Genomic DNA, 20,706 nt, shown 5'->3' with positions numbered 1-20,706 from the left:
CTGATTATTTTTAAAATAGGGATGGCTTTGGAAGTCCTCCTGCTAATGGATGTTGGTCAGGCTCGTCTCAGGGATCATAACTGAGACAGAGCAACTTGCATCCACTCTGAAGGATGAAAGATTTCAAATTCCTGTGCATGGCTCAGAAAACCTCAGTGTGTGGATGCAATACAGCAAAAAGTCTGTGCAGGTTATTAAAGTTTCAAAGTCAAACACTCAAACACCAAGAAACAGCAACAGAACTGTTATTTAGCCCCCTTGTTGTGTGTTATGATGGTGTCTGAGCACTACTGTTTTGTGGTATAGCCCCTCCCTTCTTTAGTGCAGATGATGAATAGTGGTTGAGTAGTTCTAATTACAGCATGCTGCCACTGGAAATATTTTTTAAAGACTGAATTTACTGCCATTGTCTGCAAGGGTCAAACCTACAACTGTGAAGGCCCTCCCTGTCAGGAGGTTTAAGGAAAAAGGCACAGAAGTTCAGATGAGTTTGGAGAACTTTTCTGTAAAGAGGTCAGGTATGAAGGGAGAGGTAGTACTGGATGCCAAAGGAGAGGAGCTCTGATGGCACCTTTCATGGCTGGAGATATCTAGCAGGCAAGGAAACCTGTTGGGAAATTGAGCCAAAAGGGCCAGGTCCTACCATCCCAGAAGATGCACCAGCACTCCTGAAAGCTTCACTGGGCAAGTCAAGAAGTGCAGGAGGGAAGAGATAACCTCACGATGAGGGTGATTTAAATATTGCCCTGGAGAACTGCATTCTGTCCCTGCTCATGTCACAGCATTTTAATTGCTAGGAAAATCAATTAACAGAGAGTGGAAACTCTACAGGTTCCTCTTTCTCTGGTGTCTGTTTCCTGAGACATCTGGGTTTGATTTGCAGGAGGCCATAGTAGATGCTGCACATCAGGGAATGAATGACCCTATCATCAGAGCAGCGGTTGGACACTGTGCTGAGAACACCTCTGTATCGCAGGGTCACACACCATCAGCAGTGAGACATAAACCAGCCATTCATTCATCTAAAATGGTTATTCCTGTGACCTGAATGGGGACAGGGACCCAGTGGGGATGAGGCACTTCAATGCTCTTGTAACATGTGTCTGGCACAGAGGCCAATTACTTGATGACTCTGACTTCTGAGCACTTTGCTTTACCATTTGGTCAATAACCTTGTATTAATAAAATACATGTTCATTTTCCCAAGGTAGTATGAGAAGTATCACTGGTTTATGGATGTAAATGCAAAGAAGAGCCTGGTCCCCTGCAGAGTGCACTGGATTGGGGTGCAAAGAATGCAGGCTCATTCTTGGCTCTTTCTCTCATTTCCATGGTCAGATTATTCTTCTGCAACCTCTCTGTACACCTGCTTTCTCATATGGGCCATGGACCCAAATATTCACCCTGCATGGTAAAGCTCTTGAAAGTACTTTCTTTGAAGTTGCAGGGACCATTTTAATAATATGCATTAAAATACCTGTCAATTCCTGCACGTCCTAGCGCAATTAATCAGATTGGACTTCCATGCCAGGGTCAATTACAACAAGCTGAAAGAGGTAGAAGTAGATCCATGGAGATGTAATATTAAAAAGCCCTTGAAGTTCAAGAGTGTCCTATTCTATGCAAGAAACATTGTTTTCCATGCAAAAACCAAGGAGTCAGTACTGTGCACAGTACAGCTGAAGGATGCCTATAGCCAATTCAGCTCAGAACAAGCAGAACTAGAAAATTTGTCAGAAGATATTTTGGCTTTATTTTTTTTTTCCACATAAGAATCTTGCTTTGAGAAGTTTGTCTAAATCCTTGAAGAGCAGAAACATCATAAACAGAAATGGAGAGATTCAATGTCATGGAATTAGAACACAGCAATGTGGGTAACAACAATATTAGGCAAATAGCTGCTTATTTTCTTGAGTTTACACACATTCTAAGCCCTGAATGTGCTGGTCAGGAGCCAAAAGAAATAGCAATACCTGGCAAGTTAGGAGCAAATCTAGCCAGTGGTGTGTGGGACCAGTCTTCTTTGCTTCTGCTGACTGAACAGAAAGATCTATTTCATGTGGTGGTCTAATAATGACTATTGGTTTGCTTTTTCCTCTACAGATAAGGCAGAGGTGTGTCCTTAGTTTCCCTTGACGTCAACTTGGCAATCTTACACTCACCCCAACCGTACCCTGGTTTCCCACTGATGGAACTTGTGCTCACTGGGGTCAGTGATGTCTGCAAACACGTGGCTTCTTGCTTGAGGAAGCATAGGGAATATAGCAATATCCAAATTCTGTAGGCAAAGAAGAAGCTGAGCACTATTTTAAGCAAATATTTCCTGTACAGACTTCCGATATGTCTTCTCTTTGTGTTTGCATTTCTCTAAAAGTATTGCATGTGACCACAGAGGCAATTTTTCATACTTCTTTTGCAGTACTTAGCTATTATTTTGCAACACAAACCAGCTGGGAAGTTAGATGAGTAAGATAAAGAGAACAACCAAACCTAGCTCTCTTTCCATTTGTAAGTCTCAACAGTAAATTGCATCTTCAATAATTCCCAACACAAAGTTTTCACCTGAATTAGTTTTATTTTAATTTTTAACTTTACAGCTTGAAAAAAAGGCAAGGTGCTTTTTCAGAGCTCATTGGTGTGGAAGGAGAATAGCAACTGCAAAGTTCTTTGCTTCTTGATTTGTAATAGAATATCAAGAAAGATAACATATAAAAACATTCTATACTGAAGATAATTATGGAGATGGGGTGGGAAGGGAAATGGATGTCCTCTCACTGTGGTCTTTTCCACAGAAAGTTCAGTTTCGTAGCTGTACAGGGTCTTTGTTGCACAGATATTTGCATCTGTATTACTCAGATTCTTGTTTTGGATTGGACCCATGTTAAGGGTGATCAGACTTGAGCTAGTTTTAAAATTCTGTAGGTTTGCCTTTAAAAACAATGCAGAAGAAGAAAAGACTGTTTCTCTCTGTGGCAAAAGCTTGTGCCCTGAAAGTTGTTTTCCTTGACTTGAGGAACTGGCCACCAGAACGCTTCTGGTTGTTCCCATTGAACAGCCTATGCCACTGAACAGCTTCCTGATGAATCCCAGGAAGAAAAAAACCTGACAGCAAGTCAGTCTCTGGGATATCTGAGCTTTCTAAATGGGCAAAAATTAGCCTTTTTCTGTATTATGCCCTTTGGATTATATAGTTCCATAATATATTTATTTTTTCCAACTTCTTTGTGGGTTGCTACAGAAGTTGTGCTCTCTTTCAAGAAGAAAGCGCCATGGTACAAGAATTCCTCAAGCTAATGGGGAGCAGATACTGGATTGCATAGTAGATCCCCTGAGGTCTATGCTTGGTTGCACTGTGGCTCAGTGGCCTGTTGCAGAGCATGTAGCTTTTCTTTTTTCCTCCTTTCCATCTTATTTTCTAATTTGTCTTTAGATAATATTGGTCCTGTCCTGTCCATGTACCACAAGATACGCGGTCCAGGCTTGCTTATGGTTTTGAACAGAAAAAACCACAAAGATTAACCTACTGCAGTGACTACTTGGAGACTACATTTTGTTTGAAGAGGAACTGACGCATTTCAACTCAACAAGAGATTCCAGCCCCAACAAATTTCCCTGTGAATTCGCCCTTGTGTTTTACTCCTGTAAGCTGGGAGTCTCTCCAGAGAAAGCGCTTTCCTTTCTTCCTGATGCTTACTTCTCTCTCAGGGGTTTCATTTGCAGCAGTAGTATATGACATGTCACAAAATCCACTCCCTGCAGCTGATGTGATATAATCTGGGGAGTTGATGTGTTCATCCAGTGAGGCTCAGTGTAAGATATTTTCAGTCCTCCTAACTCAGCTTTTGGCACAGGTGTACAATGACTCCACAGGGCGCAAGGGGTTGGCAAGCTAAAAGAGGTCCTGCACACTGGCATGATTGCACCCACTACTGGTACACAGACCCTGCTCACTGTTTGGTCACTGCTGCAGGAACGGCAGCCACTCTTCCTCTGGCACAAGCTTTCAGTTCAGTTAATTTACTGCATATTCTCTCGCCTTGGTAATCAACAGAAAGGTCACTTTTTATTCACTAACCCATGGATTCACACACAGCTTGAACACAGTTAACAGACACTGACAAGCAGCGGTTTGCTGGGAGACATTTAGGGGGGCATTGCTTCTGGATGGTGCTGCCTGTGGTGATGGGGGCTAGGCAGCAGCAGGGCTGAGCTGTTGTATCCCTCCTCTCTTCTGTAGGACTATACGGATGCAACCGTTCCCACAAGCTGTTTTTAACTGAAGTTCATGTACTTAACTATTTCCTCAGCTTTGACCTGCCCAAGCAGGCTGTGGGGCACCTCAGCCAGGCCTGAGGACAGTCCAGAGACCTTCCCCAGTCTGCCTTGCTGGGGCAAAAGGCCAGTTCCCCAGCCACTAGCTGGCCTTGCCTACTGTTCAGCCCCATGCACGCTTTATTGCTCACTCATGGAAATGGGCTCCAGAAATTCATAAAAAGAATGTAAAAGCCATGAGATTACACTAAGTTATAAACTCTGGGGGGTTTAATTAGCTTTGGGGGTTTTAGCTTTTGCCTTGAAACTACAAGGACTAAATATTTATCTTAAATATAAGCTACAGTTCCCACATAATCATACACAGACACAGGCCAGACACCAGAAATCAGATGTGGGAAACAACCAGAAAGGCAGGGCAGTGTAATTAATGCCAGTCAACATGCTAACAAGGTTATTAGACCTCCCTTTCCTGTAACAGTAATCATGTTGATGAGACTGTAATCTTATAAAAGTAACTGGAGTGGTCTGTCTCAGTAGTGGGTGCAAATAATGGTATTATTGTTGCATCCTGTCTGGCTCAGCCAGATACAAGGCAGTGCTGGTTGGAAAAGCCATGCTGCTGTATTGCCATGCCCTCATGCACAGAAACACAAACTCGTGCTTGTGCATGTTTCTGTGCAACAGATTGGTTAAAAAATATATTACAAATTAGCTATATATCTATACAGCTATTCATATAAAAATTCAAATGGCCATAATCTATATTAGCTACATGAACTATCAGGTATTAAAAAGTGTTGGTAAATGTTGAAACCTCATCCAACAAACTTTGTGGGCAAACCTTTGGGGATAATACCTGGGCCAATGTCTTTTGGCAGCTTCACCCACAGCCTGAAGGAGCAGATGTGCTTAAATCTGGTGAAATCTGCAGGTGCCACAAACATGGGTGCTGCAGTAAATAATGAGAAGAACAGGTCACTCCTGCAGACTAAACGGATTGACTGGTCAGGTGGGTCCATCTGGGCAATATGTACTTTTATATGACAAAAGGCAGAATTTCTCCAGGAAAGATGAAAAATGTAGAAGGAAAAGCACAGCAGTGGAATAGGCTCAGGGAAATAGTGGGTAACCCACTAAACATCAGCTCCCAGGACAATGTTATTGCTAAGTATGAAACTGTGACTCCAGGAACTTAAAACTAAACATTGACTATAACAAGATTCATGATAAAGTCATGAGAGTTGTGAAGTTATCAGCCCCCACCCCTTCTGGGTGCCTCTGGTCCCAGGGAACTCCTGTGCTTGTGAGGGAATGTGTCTATGATTTCTGCAGAAGGGCTGGTGTGCCCTGTATATTTTCCCAGGGACTTGTGTCTCCTTCCTTAGGGATGCTTGCCTTGGAGGGACAGTGCACAAGGACAAACCTTCCATAGCACTCTGAGCACCTCTGCTTTTTGACTTGTTTGCTAATGGAAATGCATTCTGAGTTTGGGCACATGTGTTATCTTGCATGACTGTAACAACAGAGAACATGGTAAGACTCATATTGCCATCCTAATCTTTACTGAGCCCATCCAGTGGGATTGCTGTCTTTTCAAGGACTGAAGGCAATGGTGAAGAGCCTCTGCATATGTCTAGGTGATGTGCACTTACACTGGGACTATGAAGGAGAGCAAATGGGTTTGATTAGGATACACCACTGCTATAGCAACCCAGAGATAACTTCCAGGCTTGTTACAAGAGAGTGCAGCGTTTGTAATGTCTTAGCAGTCTGGGGATGGGAGATGGATAAAACACATCTTGGAGTGATGAGTTTGAAGAAGATAACCAAATCCCCAATGCACACTACTGTGACTTGCACTCTGGTTCCTTCCAAGTTCCAGCACACTCTCATGTGAAAATGTTGATGCCTCAACACTTTGTGCAATGCTTCATCAAATGGAAGCATTGCATGTCTTGCTCATCCCCCTGAGGTGTCAGGCTACAGGTTTTATGACCTTTCCTTTCCATTCTTTGCAGATAGATTTATACTGCCTACATTTCATGAGATTTTTGGGATGCTTTTGAGTCTTTTCCAAGCTTCGACAGAGAAAAATTATTGATAGTGTTTGCCTCTTCAAGACAAAAAGAGCAACAATATTACATAAGTCATTAATCTTGGTTGCATTGCTTCATTTTTCCTATTGCTCTCAGGGCTTATATAGTGTGCAACTTCTCTTTGAAGACCCCATGAATATGCCTATAGTGAGAAAACTGTGCAGCTATGTACAGAGAAGACAAGCTGTAGTGGAGCTTTACTGGTGCCGGCCAGGGACACATATCTGATACTTGTCTTGGTGGCAGAGGGCAGCTAACCAAAATGACGGTTTCTGGGAAAAGGAACACAAGGCAACTGCATGAAGAAAGTGAAATGGAAAGTGCCAGGATGAAGACAAATGAGAAAGAGCAAAAGGGAGGAAGAGGAGAAATATGGAAACAGAGACACATACATGCGGAAAACACAGAAACCACATGAAGGGACAGTGAAAAAAGCACAAGGGCTCAGACACAGGGTTCACGTCCCCGTATTTTAGCCATTTTTGTGTTGGCTGCTTTCAATTACCTTTTTTTAGAAGTCTTTATCTGCTACAGAGGAGGCTCAGGCAGTTATCACAGATCTAACCTCCAAATGGCTCATCTCATGTGGAGGGGAGTGGCACTCAGGAGCAAATTTCAAAGCTGCTCAGCCCATTGCTCAGCCTCTTCCATATGAAAAACCTTTGCTTTATGGGCCTCTGATAACTTGACATCACTCCCAGTCAGACTGCCTTATCATGATGTGCAATTATTATTGGCTTCTGAAAATGCTCAGTTCTCAGATGCAGCATTATAAGGTGCTATGAACCCATTTGCAGTTGCCATAGGTCAGTATCCATCTGGTAGGGAACATAAACATGTCAGGGAAAGAAGTGCTTCTGCCTTTCTTCACTGAGAGACTTCAGGAGCATTTTTTTACCTGGAATAGTTTCACCATTATGCATTATTTATTTGTAGTCATTATATGGAAACCATACCTATATATATATTTATATGCTATACACTATATGATATATACATATGTAGAGTATATATAAATTGTGTATATGGATTTGTATATATTATGCATGAGAAAGCTTGAGCTTTTATGTCCACTGTGAATTCTGCTTACCCTTCTGTTAGTAGGAAACACGAATTATTGATGAAAATGGAAAGCAAAAATATGTGAAAATTATCAACATGTTAAAATACTGATCTTCTCAGCTCTTGGGCACCCATGAGATAATAGGGCCTGTGCAACTGCAAACACATCTCTGAGATCCCCTGAGCAATGTATACAGCAGGGAAGGTTTGCTTAACAGAAGATAAAATGAGGATGAGTATGAACAGAAGTTTGTGTAAAGTCTGATGAAAAAAGATGTGGTTTTCAGTTTTGCACAAATAAAGAACCATCAGTATAGATAAGATGCCATCTTTGTACTGTCAGTTCTGGCCAGAGCAGGAGCCTCTGAAGATGATCTCTTGTCGCACGTGGCATATTGCTCTATCTCAAGGGCAGAACAATTCAATAGACAAGAACATCTTGAGCCTGAAATGTAATGTAAGAGAGCAACTTACAGTGTGAAGTATGCAGCCAGGAAGAGATTGCTTCATATCATTGTCACAAGAAATAACCCAGAAGCAGAAACTGTATTTGCAAAAAGCCCATGGTATTTCCATTCATAACGAGAATTAATCACAGATACAGCCTTCTGACAAGTCAAAACTAAACCTCAACCAGTAGTCCAAGCCAAACAAGTCCAAAGAAACACAGTTGTCAGTACTGTTGGAGATTGACCAGTTTCTCAGACATGAAGGGGATCCCCAGGGAGGACCGACCACAGGGCAGCCGCACTGGCAGCTGATTTGCAGAGATATAGTAAGCCTCTTTCCTCCTCCTAAGGCTGCTTTGCCTTCCTCAATGAGCTTTCACGTTCTGCACTGGAGGGACGCTGAGTGTGGCAGAGACAGTCACTGCCACGTGCTAAAGCCTTATGGCTAAAATTTATTCCTGACAGCATCCAGTAAAAAATTCACAGAGTAACACAGAAGTACACAGAGTAAAGGGATGCCCACTCTTGGGGGCATTTGGAAAGCTGTCTGTGATGGAAGAGGAAGACACTGCAGAATTTACCCAAGTCTAACTTTGTGCTCTAAGTTATCAGCTGAATGGTAAATTTTTGCAGATGTGGTTGCAGCTAAGGGGAGAAAAGAAGGCAGCATTTCCTGCAGTTACAGTCCCCAGTGCAAGAGGAACTCATCCTGTTCCTCCTGCCCCAATCCAGTGCAGCCCAAATCCTGCATAGAGTGGGGTGGGAGTAACGTTAGGCACATTTCGTCACAGCTATGGTCACCTCAGTTTCACAATATATGTTATGCGCTGCTCATCGATAAGTTATGTTCAGGTGAAATTGTTCACGTGTGTGTACATGTACGAATTCAGTACCAAAACTTAGAGGAGTTTGCTCTGAGGTCTGCATCAGGACTCTGCCAAGCTATGACTGCATTTCTGGTCTGTTCTACACAGCTGAAGTTTGCATGGTATTATTTTCTATTAGTCATAAAGAAAATAATTATCAGAATTAAAAAAAATAAATCTGCTCTTTAGAGCATGGTCACATGAAAAGTATTTCATCAGACAGAAATAACCTGGATAAATTGGAATATAATATTCTGTTTATTACAGTGAGGCTATATATGAATTCAGAGGTTATGACACCTTATTCTAAGAGATCGTGAAGGCTGGTCAGGCAAATAATTGTCCTTTCAAGCCAGAATAAAGTTAGAACTTTGACAGTCCGTATATTTTTGATTTTAAGTCTTCCACTATGAATCTTCCAAACCTAAGCAAAGGCTGAGAAATCACATAACAAACAATGAACTATGAATGCCCATTATGTACTTTCTTCAAAGAGTGATCTTATAAGATGCTGCTAATTGTTGAATGACACTGAGTGTTGACTAAACACATTCACTTTAATGGGCAGATGCAACTACCATAATGCTTTCTTCTGTTCAGTCATTTTTCAGAATAAAATAATAGCAAAGCACAGCACAGATGGGCCAACGTCATCAGATGCACTTAATCCTAGGCAAAAATCCAGGAGGTCATTTAGGAAACAACAGCCAAGTTCTGTTCACTTTATAGACCTTTGAAGAAGTACAAATGTCTACTTGAGTGGTATACTTTAAATTTTGTAATAATTGATATATTGATTTAAAGGGAAAGAACTTAAATCTGGAGACGATTCACTACTACATTTGAATCAACATTAGAAACCAGGTCTTAGCTTTGGGGAGCAAATTATCCTACCTGTCCATTAAAATACGTCTGTAAGCAAGGACAGGTAAATAAGATGCAGGAGGGATTTTTTTTCCTTGTTTTTTGAACCACGAGTTCTGTAGCATGGGGAAAATGAGTATGATTTCAGCATGAATATGACATAGCTCTACTAGCAAGACAGTACCAACAATAAAGATATCAATACTTTCAAAATCAAGTAATAGGAAGGAAAGGAGGGGTCTCCTGTGAGGATTCCAGTCAAACTCCTGAAAGTGCTATTGCACTTTGGAAATTTATCCTCACTTGAACCTGATACCCAGGTACTGAAGCGATAGGCCCAGGGCAGGCAATGCTATGGGGATGTCCAAGCCTAGAGAGGACTGGTGAGGATGCAGGAACGACATGCTCCACTGTGGTCAGCAGAGAAAACCACTGCCAATTTCTTATGTAAAGTAAACAGAAAACTCATCCTGTTCCCCTTGCCTCTCCCCAGTCCCTTCCTATTTTTAAACTGGGTTTTGTTCCTGACTACAGAAGAATATAGTAATAACTTGAAATGACAAAATTCCTCATTCAATGGGTATGTGCAAGCTTTGGAAAGCTGCTTAGGTACCTAATTCTGAGATGGCTGGAGCTAGGTGCCCGAGTACCTCTTATCAGAACCCGGAGTTTTCTCTTGCTGTTTTCACAGTCTCTTTCTTCCCTGGCAACCCCAGTCATTCCTCAGATGTATTCCAAGAGAGGGATTCGGACAGGAGAGTAAGGTCTTTTTGCTCGTCAATGAACACAGCAGATACCCCTGCCGCTGTGCCGCTGTGCCACATCACTGCTCTGCCAGAGTCACCGTCTGCTGCCGGCAAGAGGGGTCTGCCCAGATGGAATGCTGTGCCTGGATGTGTGTGTGTCTCCCATGTATCCTCCAGTCAGCACCTCCCAGCTACTGCGTGGGAGAAAAAGAGTGACAAAGGATTTGCAGCAATGTTTGGCGTTTGTTGACTGTGAGGCTGTCACCTGTGTGCTCATGACATGGGATTCAAAACACCCTTTCCTCAAATTTAATGGGTTATCTTCACTTTGGTGACTGCTATCATGAGGCCTAGCCAGTTATTTGCTCTTTGTGTACAGTTTGTTTTGGTGATCTCCTAGGCCCTGTGATATAACACCCTGTCGTGAAACGGAAGCGCAATAATGAAGCTGTAGCTGTGAATCAGGGAAATTTGTAAGAGACCAGTTCTCTTTTACATTATGCTTCTCTTGAAAGCCACCTTGCACTGAGCAAGCTTTTGCTTGGAAGACCATATTAAATTGCTTCTGACTGAGGTAGAAAGTGACGAGTGAGCTGGTTAGTCAGCCATTCCCATGCATGTAAGCGTTACACAGTCCTATTTGTGCTCCCCACTCCCAGAAGAGAAGGCTGGTGCCCTTCCCGCTGGTCAGTCTTGTTTGCACAGCCCAGTCTCTGGGTGGTATTCCCTCTGCTAATTCCAGCTGAAGTCACCTCCTGAGCTGACAAAGCTGGCCAGTGGACTGCCCTGCCCAGACTGCTGTCATTGCTCATTCCTCTTGCCAGAAAAATACTTTTTTTATTTTCAGATTTGGCCAACCAATAAGTAAAAACTTTGTCTCCCAAGCAGAAGTGAGGTCATGCAGATACTGAGCAGAGCTGGGAGTCTGAATGAGCCAGTTATGTCAGCCAGTTAATAACTTCTCTGTTGTCATTTATTTGTCATTCATCCAGAAGAATCCAAAAGTGCTTTACATTCTTTACAAACAGCTCTTCTTGCTAAGAGGGGTGCTTCACACATGGCTGAAAGCCCATCAACCCTGGGAGTGGTGCAAGGCTGCTGGATGGTGCCCTGTCACACTGCTCTGTCGGGGACAGGAGGCAAAGACCATGAGGGGTAACTGAAGCAGCCAGGGAGTTTGGTGCCATGCCCAGAGACAGCCCAAGTAGCCATTTGGAAATTGTTCCGCAGCCCTGGGCTAACACTTCCCACCAGTACACATTGCAGAAACAGACAATTGTGTCAGGGCCACCACCCCATGGGACAGACCCCTCTAGGGCTGCAAAGAGACCCTGACCTGGACTGCCTGTGCTTCTCAGTAAGCTGGGCATGTGCCCATCCCTGGCAGTGTTCAAGGCCAGTCTGAGTAGCTGCTTGGAGCAACCTGCTCTAGCAAAAGGTTTTCCTGCCCATGGCAGGGGGTTGGAACTGGATGAGCTTGAGGGATCCGGAGTCAATAGAAGTGAAAGTGCCCATAAAACCTACTTTGCTATTCGCTTTATTTTTTTTTCTTTTTCTTTTTTTTTTTTTTTTTTTTAAGAAATGTGAATACCAACATTTTTGGCTAACACAAAAATGTTTGTCTTGGAAAATGCATCTTGTATTCCCCTTTGCTTTGACAGCCTGGAATCTCCTGCTATACTGTATTTCCTGTGTAGCATTATATTCTTCCCTGGGGCAAATGAGCTGGTGTGATGGGATGACAGTTGCAATGCAACAAGGGACATGGGGGATGAGCAATGAACAATATAGGAGACGTTTTTCTTCAAAGGAATATGTTTAATCGAAGCCATTTTCCATGAAAATATATCTTCAGAAAGACATTTAAGGATTTGTAAGTAATGTAATTAACCCGATGGGTTCTGCTTCTATTTCTGAAAGCGGCTGGAATGGAACAAAGGATGGTTTGGGCTGCTTCGGTGGGTGAGCAAATACTTGAGGTACAGTAACTAATCCTCAGGGAAGTACAGGATTAGAAGAATTTAAGAATTTTGGCGAAGTGGAAAACATGCAGATTCTTCCTGTCACTACAGACTCCAGCGCTTAGGTTCCAAGATGTTGGAATCTAAAGCTCAGAGACTGTAAGGAAGGCCCAAGAGAGCTGAACTTGTTTAATCTGATGAAAAGAGGGTAGAAGACTGATCTTATAGCAGTCTACAAGTTCTCAAAGGGGAGCTACTTAGACCTTGGAGCCAAATTCTTCTTAGCTGCTGTAGAGGATGCCACATGGGATAACGGCAACAAGCTGTAGCACAGGCTGCCCGTGGTGGATATTCAGAAGAGCATTTTCACCAGAAGGTTGGTGCAGCACTGGAATGGGTTACCCAGGGAGGTGTTCCAATTGCCACCCTTGAAGGTTTCTATCATCCAGCTAGACAAAGCTGCAGTGGACCTGATCTAGCACTGATGGTAGGCCTCTTTGAGCAGTGGGTCAGACTAGAGACCCCCAGAGGTCTAAGTGACATTTCTATGGCTCTTTTATTCCCTCACAAACCTAGGTTTGGAGCTGAAAGTCCATTCTCCCATATGCGCAGGTGGGAGAAGTCTCTAGGCTTCCCTGCCTCCATCCCTAGCACTGTCCCCCTTCTCCTGCCCTGAATCAGCACCACCTGATATTTATTTGATGGTGTGCCAGATCAGGTTTATGGTTGTCTTTGGGTCAAAGATTAATTTGGTGACAGTCATCAATTGCTTCCAGATCTTACTACCTAGAAAGTTTTGTTCTGGCTAGATCTCTTATGCATCCTTGCCTGGTGGAAATCAGCAAGCCTGCTTGTTTATCTTAATCCTTATTTTAAGCCGGCTTTTAAAACAGTATGAAGTTTGTTTGATCAGCCTAGGCAATAGCTGCTGTCTGGAAGTGTAGCAATCTCAAATTTGTGTTGTGCAATGAAACAGATGTGACAAATTGAACTTGAATGGAGTTTGTTGCAGGAAGGCATAGAAGAGGACTGTTCCAGCTGCACTGTGATTAATATTATGTTGATGCATGATGAATTCACAAAAGGGTAACATCCCTCTCAAATGCTCTGAAAAACAAAACCTGCAGGCCCATTTTTTTACCTTATTAATATTTCCAAGATTCTTTTTACTACTGAAAGCCACCTGTGCCTAGCCATTATCAGGAAATCTGCTTTTGATAGTGCCCTTGCATTGGGCTTTAGTACGTGAAAAGGGCATCTGGTTTGTTTTTTTTTTTATTAAATAGATAAAACTTCAAAGAGCTCCTCCAGATGACCTGCAGACTCTGAAGCCTTGGCAAATTTTCTCATGTAATTTGCTAAGAGTATTATTACCTGCAGTTTTGATAAAGGTCCCACTTACAGACTGTTGTTAGTTAGTCTTTAAATCACTGCCAAGACATGCTGTTGAAAGCCTTTTTATGATTCCTCTCTAGGCATACCCAAGAATAATGAACAAGAAAGTCTTTCACTTCAGCTGCTAAAACCCCCAAACTCCTTTTTTAATTTGCAAGTCAAGTCAAAGTCCAACATCTCAATAGTAAAATTTTGCATTCTTCAGTATCCTATCTACAGGTCCTTTTGCACATTATAATCAGCAAAATAAAACCTACTGACTGATATTGTTTTGAGAAATAGCAGGGTAATTTACTGCAAACCTGTGAGTCCTGCATTTGCTTCTGAATATGACTTACCATGTGAAAAGGAAATTAACATAGATTAATTAGGACAAATACTTCATGTATATGACTGTTTCGTACGTGATATATTTCCCTTCCAAGTTTTAAAATATTTTCAAACTGAATTTGGAAATAAAAGTAGAGGCTGTGAACACTCAGATGCTAATGGGATGTAAAAAGCCACAATAGCCTACCTGATTCAAGAGGCCCAATTCTGCTCCCATTTAACTCCATTAATAAATAGATTGCACTCATCAGGACATGAAAGCCAGAATCAGATAATAGACTGAAGTATCCAGGCATGTAGCAGGATGAACCTCCTTGAGCCTTTATTCCTTGTCTGTAATAAATCTCTAATGCCTTATTGATAGATAAAACAATTCAAGACAACTATTGCTGTCCTGTCATTAGATAGTGGTGTCCGTGAACAGCAACAGATGGGCTTTTTTTTTTAACCCAGAATATCTGGTGTCAGAGGTAAATTAAGTGGATTTCTTGTAAATGAGTAGTTCTCAAAGGTTTTGCATGAATCCCCTTCCTCTGTTTTGTTCAGTGTTTGTGCTTGCTTTCCCCATACTGAGCAGCAGCTCTGTCCCACTGAGCCAGGGCAGGCTGGCTGCAGGGTGAGCTTCACACTCCTATCCTGCGGGCATCTGTTGGCTGGTCAGCAAACAGTTAGGATCAAATAGCTGGTCCTTTGCCAGCCCGAATTGTGATTAAAATCAACAAATAGTCCCTAGTTTTCTTCAAATTGTCAGCTGTTCTATCAGAATAGAGTAAAGAAGCAGGAACTGATTTATATTTTTTTTAATGTATAAAACTGCAGAGGAATAAGAGTTATAGATGGGAGGAACAACTCCTTCTTAGGCATCTTTTCAAACAGAAGATACCTTACCTGTGAGCTAAGTGCATCTAAAGAAGCAAAAATGAGTCAGCAAAAATGAGACATCACTGGGCACACCAAAGTTAACGAGAAGTCTCCTTAATGAGCTCCTTATCTGGGGTACACGTTGCACAAGTAGATCACTACTGTTAGCTTCTTCCATTAATTTTCTTTTAAAAAGTCATGTCAAGAAATACTCAGAGAAATTGGGTTGAAAAGGAAACAAACCTGACCATGAACAAAAATATACCCAACTAAAGCAAGCAAGCGAAAAAAGCGATTTATCACTTTACTAAATTTGTTAGCAACCAAAGGTGGAATTTGGATCATATTGGTTTGTTCAGTTAGAGGTGGGTGGATTCTCTAATCCATTTAGATTCTCTGCTTTTCAAGTACAGGGTGGCGTTTCTTTAGCAGAGTCTTCTCAGACTGCTTTTGCTTTTCAAACAAGTTGGTAACAATGGTAATAAATACCTTTAACTTCTAAATATTCTTTCATCTGAGATGCCATAGCACTTTTCAAAAGTGAAATGATTCTGATGATACTGAAATTTCGGTATGGATTATTATCCTGGTGGTGGCAGCAATCAGAACAGAATAAGTAGTTTGCTCGTGTTGGTGGTAAAAAAATGAAACAGAATAAGGGCAGAAGTTGCTGCACATACAATGTGGGGGAAACTAAATCTTGTTCACTTGTAAATCTATGGTTCTCTGTGTTTAGTGCTGAGACGATGCTTAGCTTTTTTTCTGTCTTGACCATTACACTAGTTAGGGTTTTAAAGTTTTTTTTGATGTTGAGTATTCAAGGATAAATACAATTTTTATAGGAAACAGCTCCTTTGCAAACAAGAAATGTCCACGTTCAAGGATCAGTGACAAAACAAAAATGTTGGTGGCTGACAAAAATCAAGTGAATTCCCATTTCAAAGATCCAAGTGCCTCTTATTCTAGTAAGTAAGGCCACCCATGCTCCTGGTTACTTTGGGTAACTCCATGCAAGTTGGGTAAGAACATACTGGAAAAGGAGTATTTTCTGCTTAACTTCTCTACAGCTGGGATGTTAGACTACTGAAGTGTCATAGAACTGTCACACCCCTAACCAGCATTGCAGTCACTACATAAACTACAAGTTTTGATGAAAATCAAGGTGAATTGAGCACATTCTAAAAGATTTAATCTAGTGGGACTTGGTAGACTGAGCAGAAGCTTTTCGGCACATACACTTGCTTTGTGTGCTGATTTGATGGTGGTGCTGGAGCCCAGGGCTCAGCCAAGCTGAGTGAGAACAATTGGAGAGCACCATGCTGCGAGCTGGGCTGGGGAAGAAGCATCATCATACCAGAGAACCTGTGGTCCGTAACTCCCATGCTGTCTGCCCATTTTGCTGCCTACATCTGGACTGCAGACAAGGCCCAAAGCCTGCAGGGTTGGGGTGTGCTTGGCTCTGCCTTGTGTCCACCCAGACTGCATGAAGAGGTAGGTTGGAGCCTGCAAGACACAGGAGATGCTGTGGCCTGCTGTCGCCAGAGCCTGCTGGAGTTTACAGCAGGGTCACTGTTTAGATATTGTGTCTGAAGGGAGGGAACACAGACAGTGAGCAAGCCCGGTCTTGTGACAAGCCTCAAACCAAGCTTAATGAGCCAAGCGAGAGACCTTCTCTGTGTCACTGTGCCTTGAAGTAGCTGAGAAAATAGCTCTGAAAGCACAGCTGATATCAACACCCTTATACCAGGTAAGCTTTGCACATCTCACATCCAGGAACAGGCCACCAGCAGACATTAATGGGTGATGGAGGAAGATCTAGCCATTCCCCCATGAGGTTTTGAGAGTACCAGGCTCTGCTGTACCCTGTCCAAACCCACAGATTACTTTATGGTCCTCAGCATGCTTGGGGCTTTAGTTTAATTTTGGTACTAGTTTAATTTTGGTACTAGTTTAACAGGAAGAGGTAGGAAAAGTGGTGCAGATCTTAACCACCCAGTGAAATGTTTCCTATTACTTTTCAGCAGGTATTAAGGAATCCATTTGGATATCCTAATAACTGAAAAACATCCTCTGTTTCCCAGTGGTGTGGGGATACTTTTGGATTTTCTACTCTGATGGCAATTATCTCAGTGGAATAGCAGTTTCCCCCCTCCCATCTGTGCTCTGCACTGAAACAAAGAGGAAACTGGTGTCTTCTTGTTTTACGCAGCTTGACCCCCAGCCTGCAATTTTTATGATTTGTGTGGTAGTGAAAGGCAAAGAAAGGGGGAAAAAAGCAAGAGCACAAGGAAGACAAGGAGAAAGAAGCTTCATTTTTCCCAAGCTGCCCTAGCACTGACCGCAGCTCAGCTAGGGCTGATTTGTGGCCATCGAGTAAGCGAACACAAAGGCATCAGGGAAAAGGCACAAAAGGCTCTCCTTAGAGATTGACAGCTTGTTAAGGACCATTATTAATACAAGTTCAACTTAAATGACAGGGTCACCTATATGATGCTGTTTGGGCTCCTTGCCCTGGTCTAATAGCATCTTGCCACATTTTTATTCAGTGTTTGTCTGATAGGCACATAACCCTGAATTAACCAACATTTATCCTCAGTTATCTGAATTTATAGGCTCTGTACTAACTCAACAGTGACTGAAAGGGCACCACACTCACCGCTGTCCTTCCTCATCTTTAATGGAAGGAGGAATCACTTGGGTAAGAATCTTTTTTTTTTTGTTTGAACTTGAAAAGCCTCATTTCATTAAGCAAATGAAATAAATTAGTGGCAAAGGACTACATGTGAGATATTACAGTGGTCTATATGTTAAAGGCATTTTTGCAGACATCTAGTGTAACGGCTGTGTCATAGGATTCTTCAATCCAGGATGACTGCTCTTCTGCAGGACCTGACAAATGAAGGATCCATTCTTCACCTCCAAAATAGTAGGACCATGGCTTAAAAGAAGATAATTTACCAAGACAGGGTGAAATAGCTTAGTTTAATGTTTGTTGATGTTAATTTGTTCCTTACAAGATGGCTATCTAATTAACGCTATTTCACTACCTCTTTTTTGGGAAGAACCTTAATAAGACCATTTCAGAGAAGCTTCAATTAAATTAGATATTAACATTTTGAAATATTATAGATGAAATTTGTATGGGAGAGATAAAGAAAGGAAAAATGCATGTTTTTCAAGCAGTGTAGTCTTATTATTTGGTTATCAGAAGCCTCCCTACTGACAATTTCTGCTAAAGAGCAAAATATTAAGGACAATTTTTTTTCTGCCAGAAACAACCAAAAAAGAATGACTGAACTTAATATACACCTTCAGCTTCTGGTATTGCTGGTCCATGATACTCCATTGTTTCCCAGCAGTATCCCAGGAAGGAGGCATAAAGGGAATGGAAAGTTAAGGGTAAGACGACCTACTCCACCTCCTTCCCACGTTTTCCCTCTCTTCTTGGCTGTGCAGCCTCTGTTTCCTGCACATCAATAGCAGCAAAGGACTGCTAAACTTAAACAGCCTGCCCTGGAATTTTACAGTCCTTCAGATTTTGCATGAAAGTCATCCTTTTTGTAAGATAACCACTACTTTTGTCCTTCAGAAACCAATACTAATTTGAATAAATGGTAAAAAATAGTGACAAGGCAAAGACAAAAAATAAATAAAAGGCTCAGCAGATGTAAATCAGAATGAATCTATTGACTTCAGTGGAGCTACCCGAGTGTGGGCAAACTGAAGTTTTCATCACTGTTATCACTGAGGATGTGGCATTTGGGAGAAGTTTTAGCTGCAACAATTTATTTTATTACCTTTTTCCTGCTTAGCCCATACATACTTGGCATTTTATTGTCATCTCCTCTGCAACAGTCAAGCTTTTTCTCTTGTAGGTGTTAAAATTAAGCATCATGCAATTTTAACACTGGTCTGCGTAGCAGGAGAGGCTATTGGCGTCTTGTGACTCTTCCATGATGTTAAAAGAAAGTTGAAGAAACCAGGGCAATTTGGTCAAATAAAAAAAAAAAAAAAAAAAAGATTGTGTGAGTTTAAGTCTGCTCAGGGGCAACCTTAATTTATGTGCCAATAAGTTACACAAATATTTTCTCTACTATTCAATTAAGAACAAGTAGTTTCCTTGGCAACGGCCACATTACATGGAACTTACCCGAGCTCCAAGATCCAGCAGAGTACTTTCCCTAAGAAAGGAACATACTCATCTATCATGTAAATGTCTAATTTGTACACGGTTTTGAGAGAGAGGGGAGAAAATGGAATTTCCGGCAAATTAACAAAGCCCTTCTCTTTCACTGGAGTCAGATCCATGCTCTTTTCAGTAGTTTTCTCCCACTTTCTTCTTATATCCCAATGATAACCTGTCTATGAAAGTTGTAAAAAAGTAGGATGGTGAGCTGGGTGGATTAAAAACAGTAAAAGGCAGGCAGGCTACTGTTGTAAAGGACTGCTGGGGGGGTCTGGTTTAAAAGCAGGAAGGTGGCAGTCTTCTTCCATGCAGAGTTGCTACTGAAGGTGTGCTCTGTGGTTCAGTTGTGATGGTGGTGATTGATTAGTCCTTTTGTGGGCAAAAATAAAGGATCCCAGCCTGATTACACATCAAATTGCTATTTCCTTTTAAACTATCACCTTTCTTGGTGTTGCAATTACTCTGACCCATAACCCTTGCCAGGCTCTTTGTATGCAGGTGTTTTCAGAGGTGTGTGGGCAGTGCGTACGTGGAAGCAAGCTGGTGATCTGCATGTCTATCACTATGACACAAGTCCTTTCGCACACCTGAGGTGTTCCCCAGAACAAACGGAACAGCTGCCATCGTAGCCAAGCCTAAACACCACTGTTGGGTGTGCAGCTCTGTAGCAAGTGGGGAGCCTGCCACACCTTCACCTTGGAGGGAGTGCCTTGCTTCCTTTCCATATGCTCCTGCTTTCTTCCCAGTGAAAGCTGGGACCAGCCTCCCCAGGAAAGTCCTGGCTCTGCTCTGCAATTTGCACAGCCCTGCCATGGAAAATGGATTTCAATTTTGTCAGATTTAATCCCCAAGAAAATGTTTTTGCAAAACTGAATAAAATCTGTCCTACTGCTTTCATCCTGTGGATTACATTACATCCATAAGTCAATTTAAGGTTTTTGAGATGTTCCACAGCTTTTTCTCCCATACTTGAAACTTTCTAGAGCACGAAGCTGGAATTTGTTCTTTTGAGCTATTTGCAGCCCTCTGCTCTTAGAAAAAGACTCTCATTAGTGACTCTTCAGACTTGTACACTCTTTGAAATCACAGGTACTCCCTGTTTCTAAAAATCACATGAAGACAGGATTCTTTCCATTCCCTCTGTGTTAGTGGGAATTCTGCCGTGAAGTTAAACAGTGGCAGAATGGTGCCTGTTCCACTTTCCTCCCATCTGCCTGTTTACATTTGTTCAATTAACACAGAAACTAAAGGAATCAGTTAAATCATACCTTTTATCCTTTGCACACCCAAGTTCATATAGGATTATTTAACAGACTTCTTATGGTAGCACTTTTCCTATTGAACCACATTCTGCTTTGAAGGAAGAGCAATTCAGAGCAGCTTTGCAAAATTTGTTTCTTGCAGTTAGCAGTTAGATTAATTATTTCCTGTTTTACCAGTCCCTAAGGTACCAAAACCCAGACACAATATGTAATTACACTGCTCCAATTCCAGGTCAGTGTGAAGGTGTGACTGTGATGAAATACATGTTTCTTCTTACTTAATAAAATGTTCAGGGCTGGCTACGTGGTGGCTAATATTAAGACTTAAGTCATAATTTATCTCCTGTAAGTGC

The 20,706-nt window shown here is 41.9% G+C and overlaps 1 long non-coding RNA gene across 1 annotated transcript in view; it reads right to left on the bottom strand.

Moving 5' to 3' along the window:
* LOC133277487 (uncharacterized) overlaps window positions 1–20,476 on the bottom strand; it is a 34,591-nt gene extending 14,115 nt beyond the window's left edge. Inside the window, exon 1 of the long non-coding RNA XR_009746221.1 lies at window positions 20,360–20,476. This is a non-coding gene — a long non-coding RNA (uncharacterized LOC133277487). The remainder of the gene's footprint in view (window positions 1–20,359) is intronic.
* Between the last annotated feature and the right edge of the window lie 230 nt (window positions 20,477–20,706).

The sequence above is a fragment of the Pezoporus flaviventris genome, unplaced genomic scaffold (genome assembly GCF_033815535.1).
Source record: "Pezoporus flaviventris isolate CSIRO_AGI_PZ_B2104156 unplaced genomic scaffold, CSIRO_AGI_Pfla_v1 ptg000057l, whole genome shotgun sequence".
NCBI classification, from domain to species: domain Eukaryota; kingdom Metazoa; phylum Chordata; class Aves; order Psittaciformes; family Psittacidae; genus Pezoporus; species Pezoporus flaviventris.
Note: the sequence above shows the minus strand (reverse complement) of the source record. Positions and strands in the feature narration are given on the sequence as shown.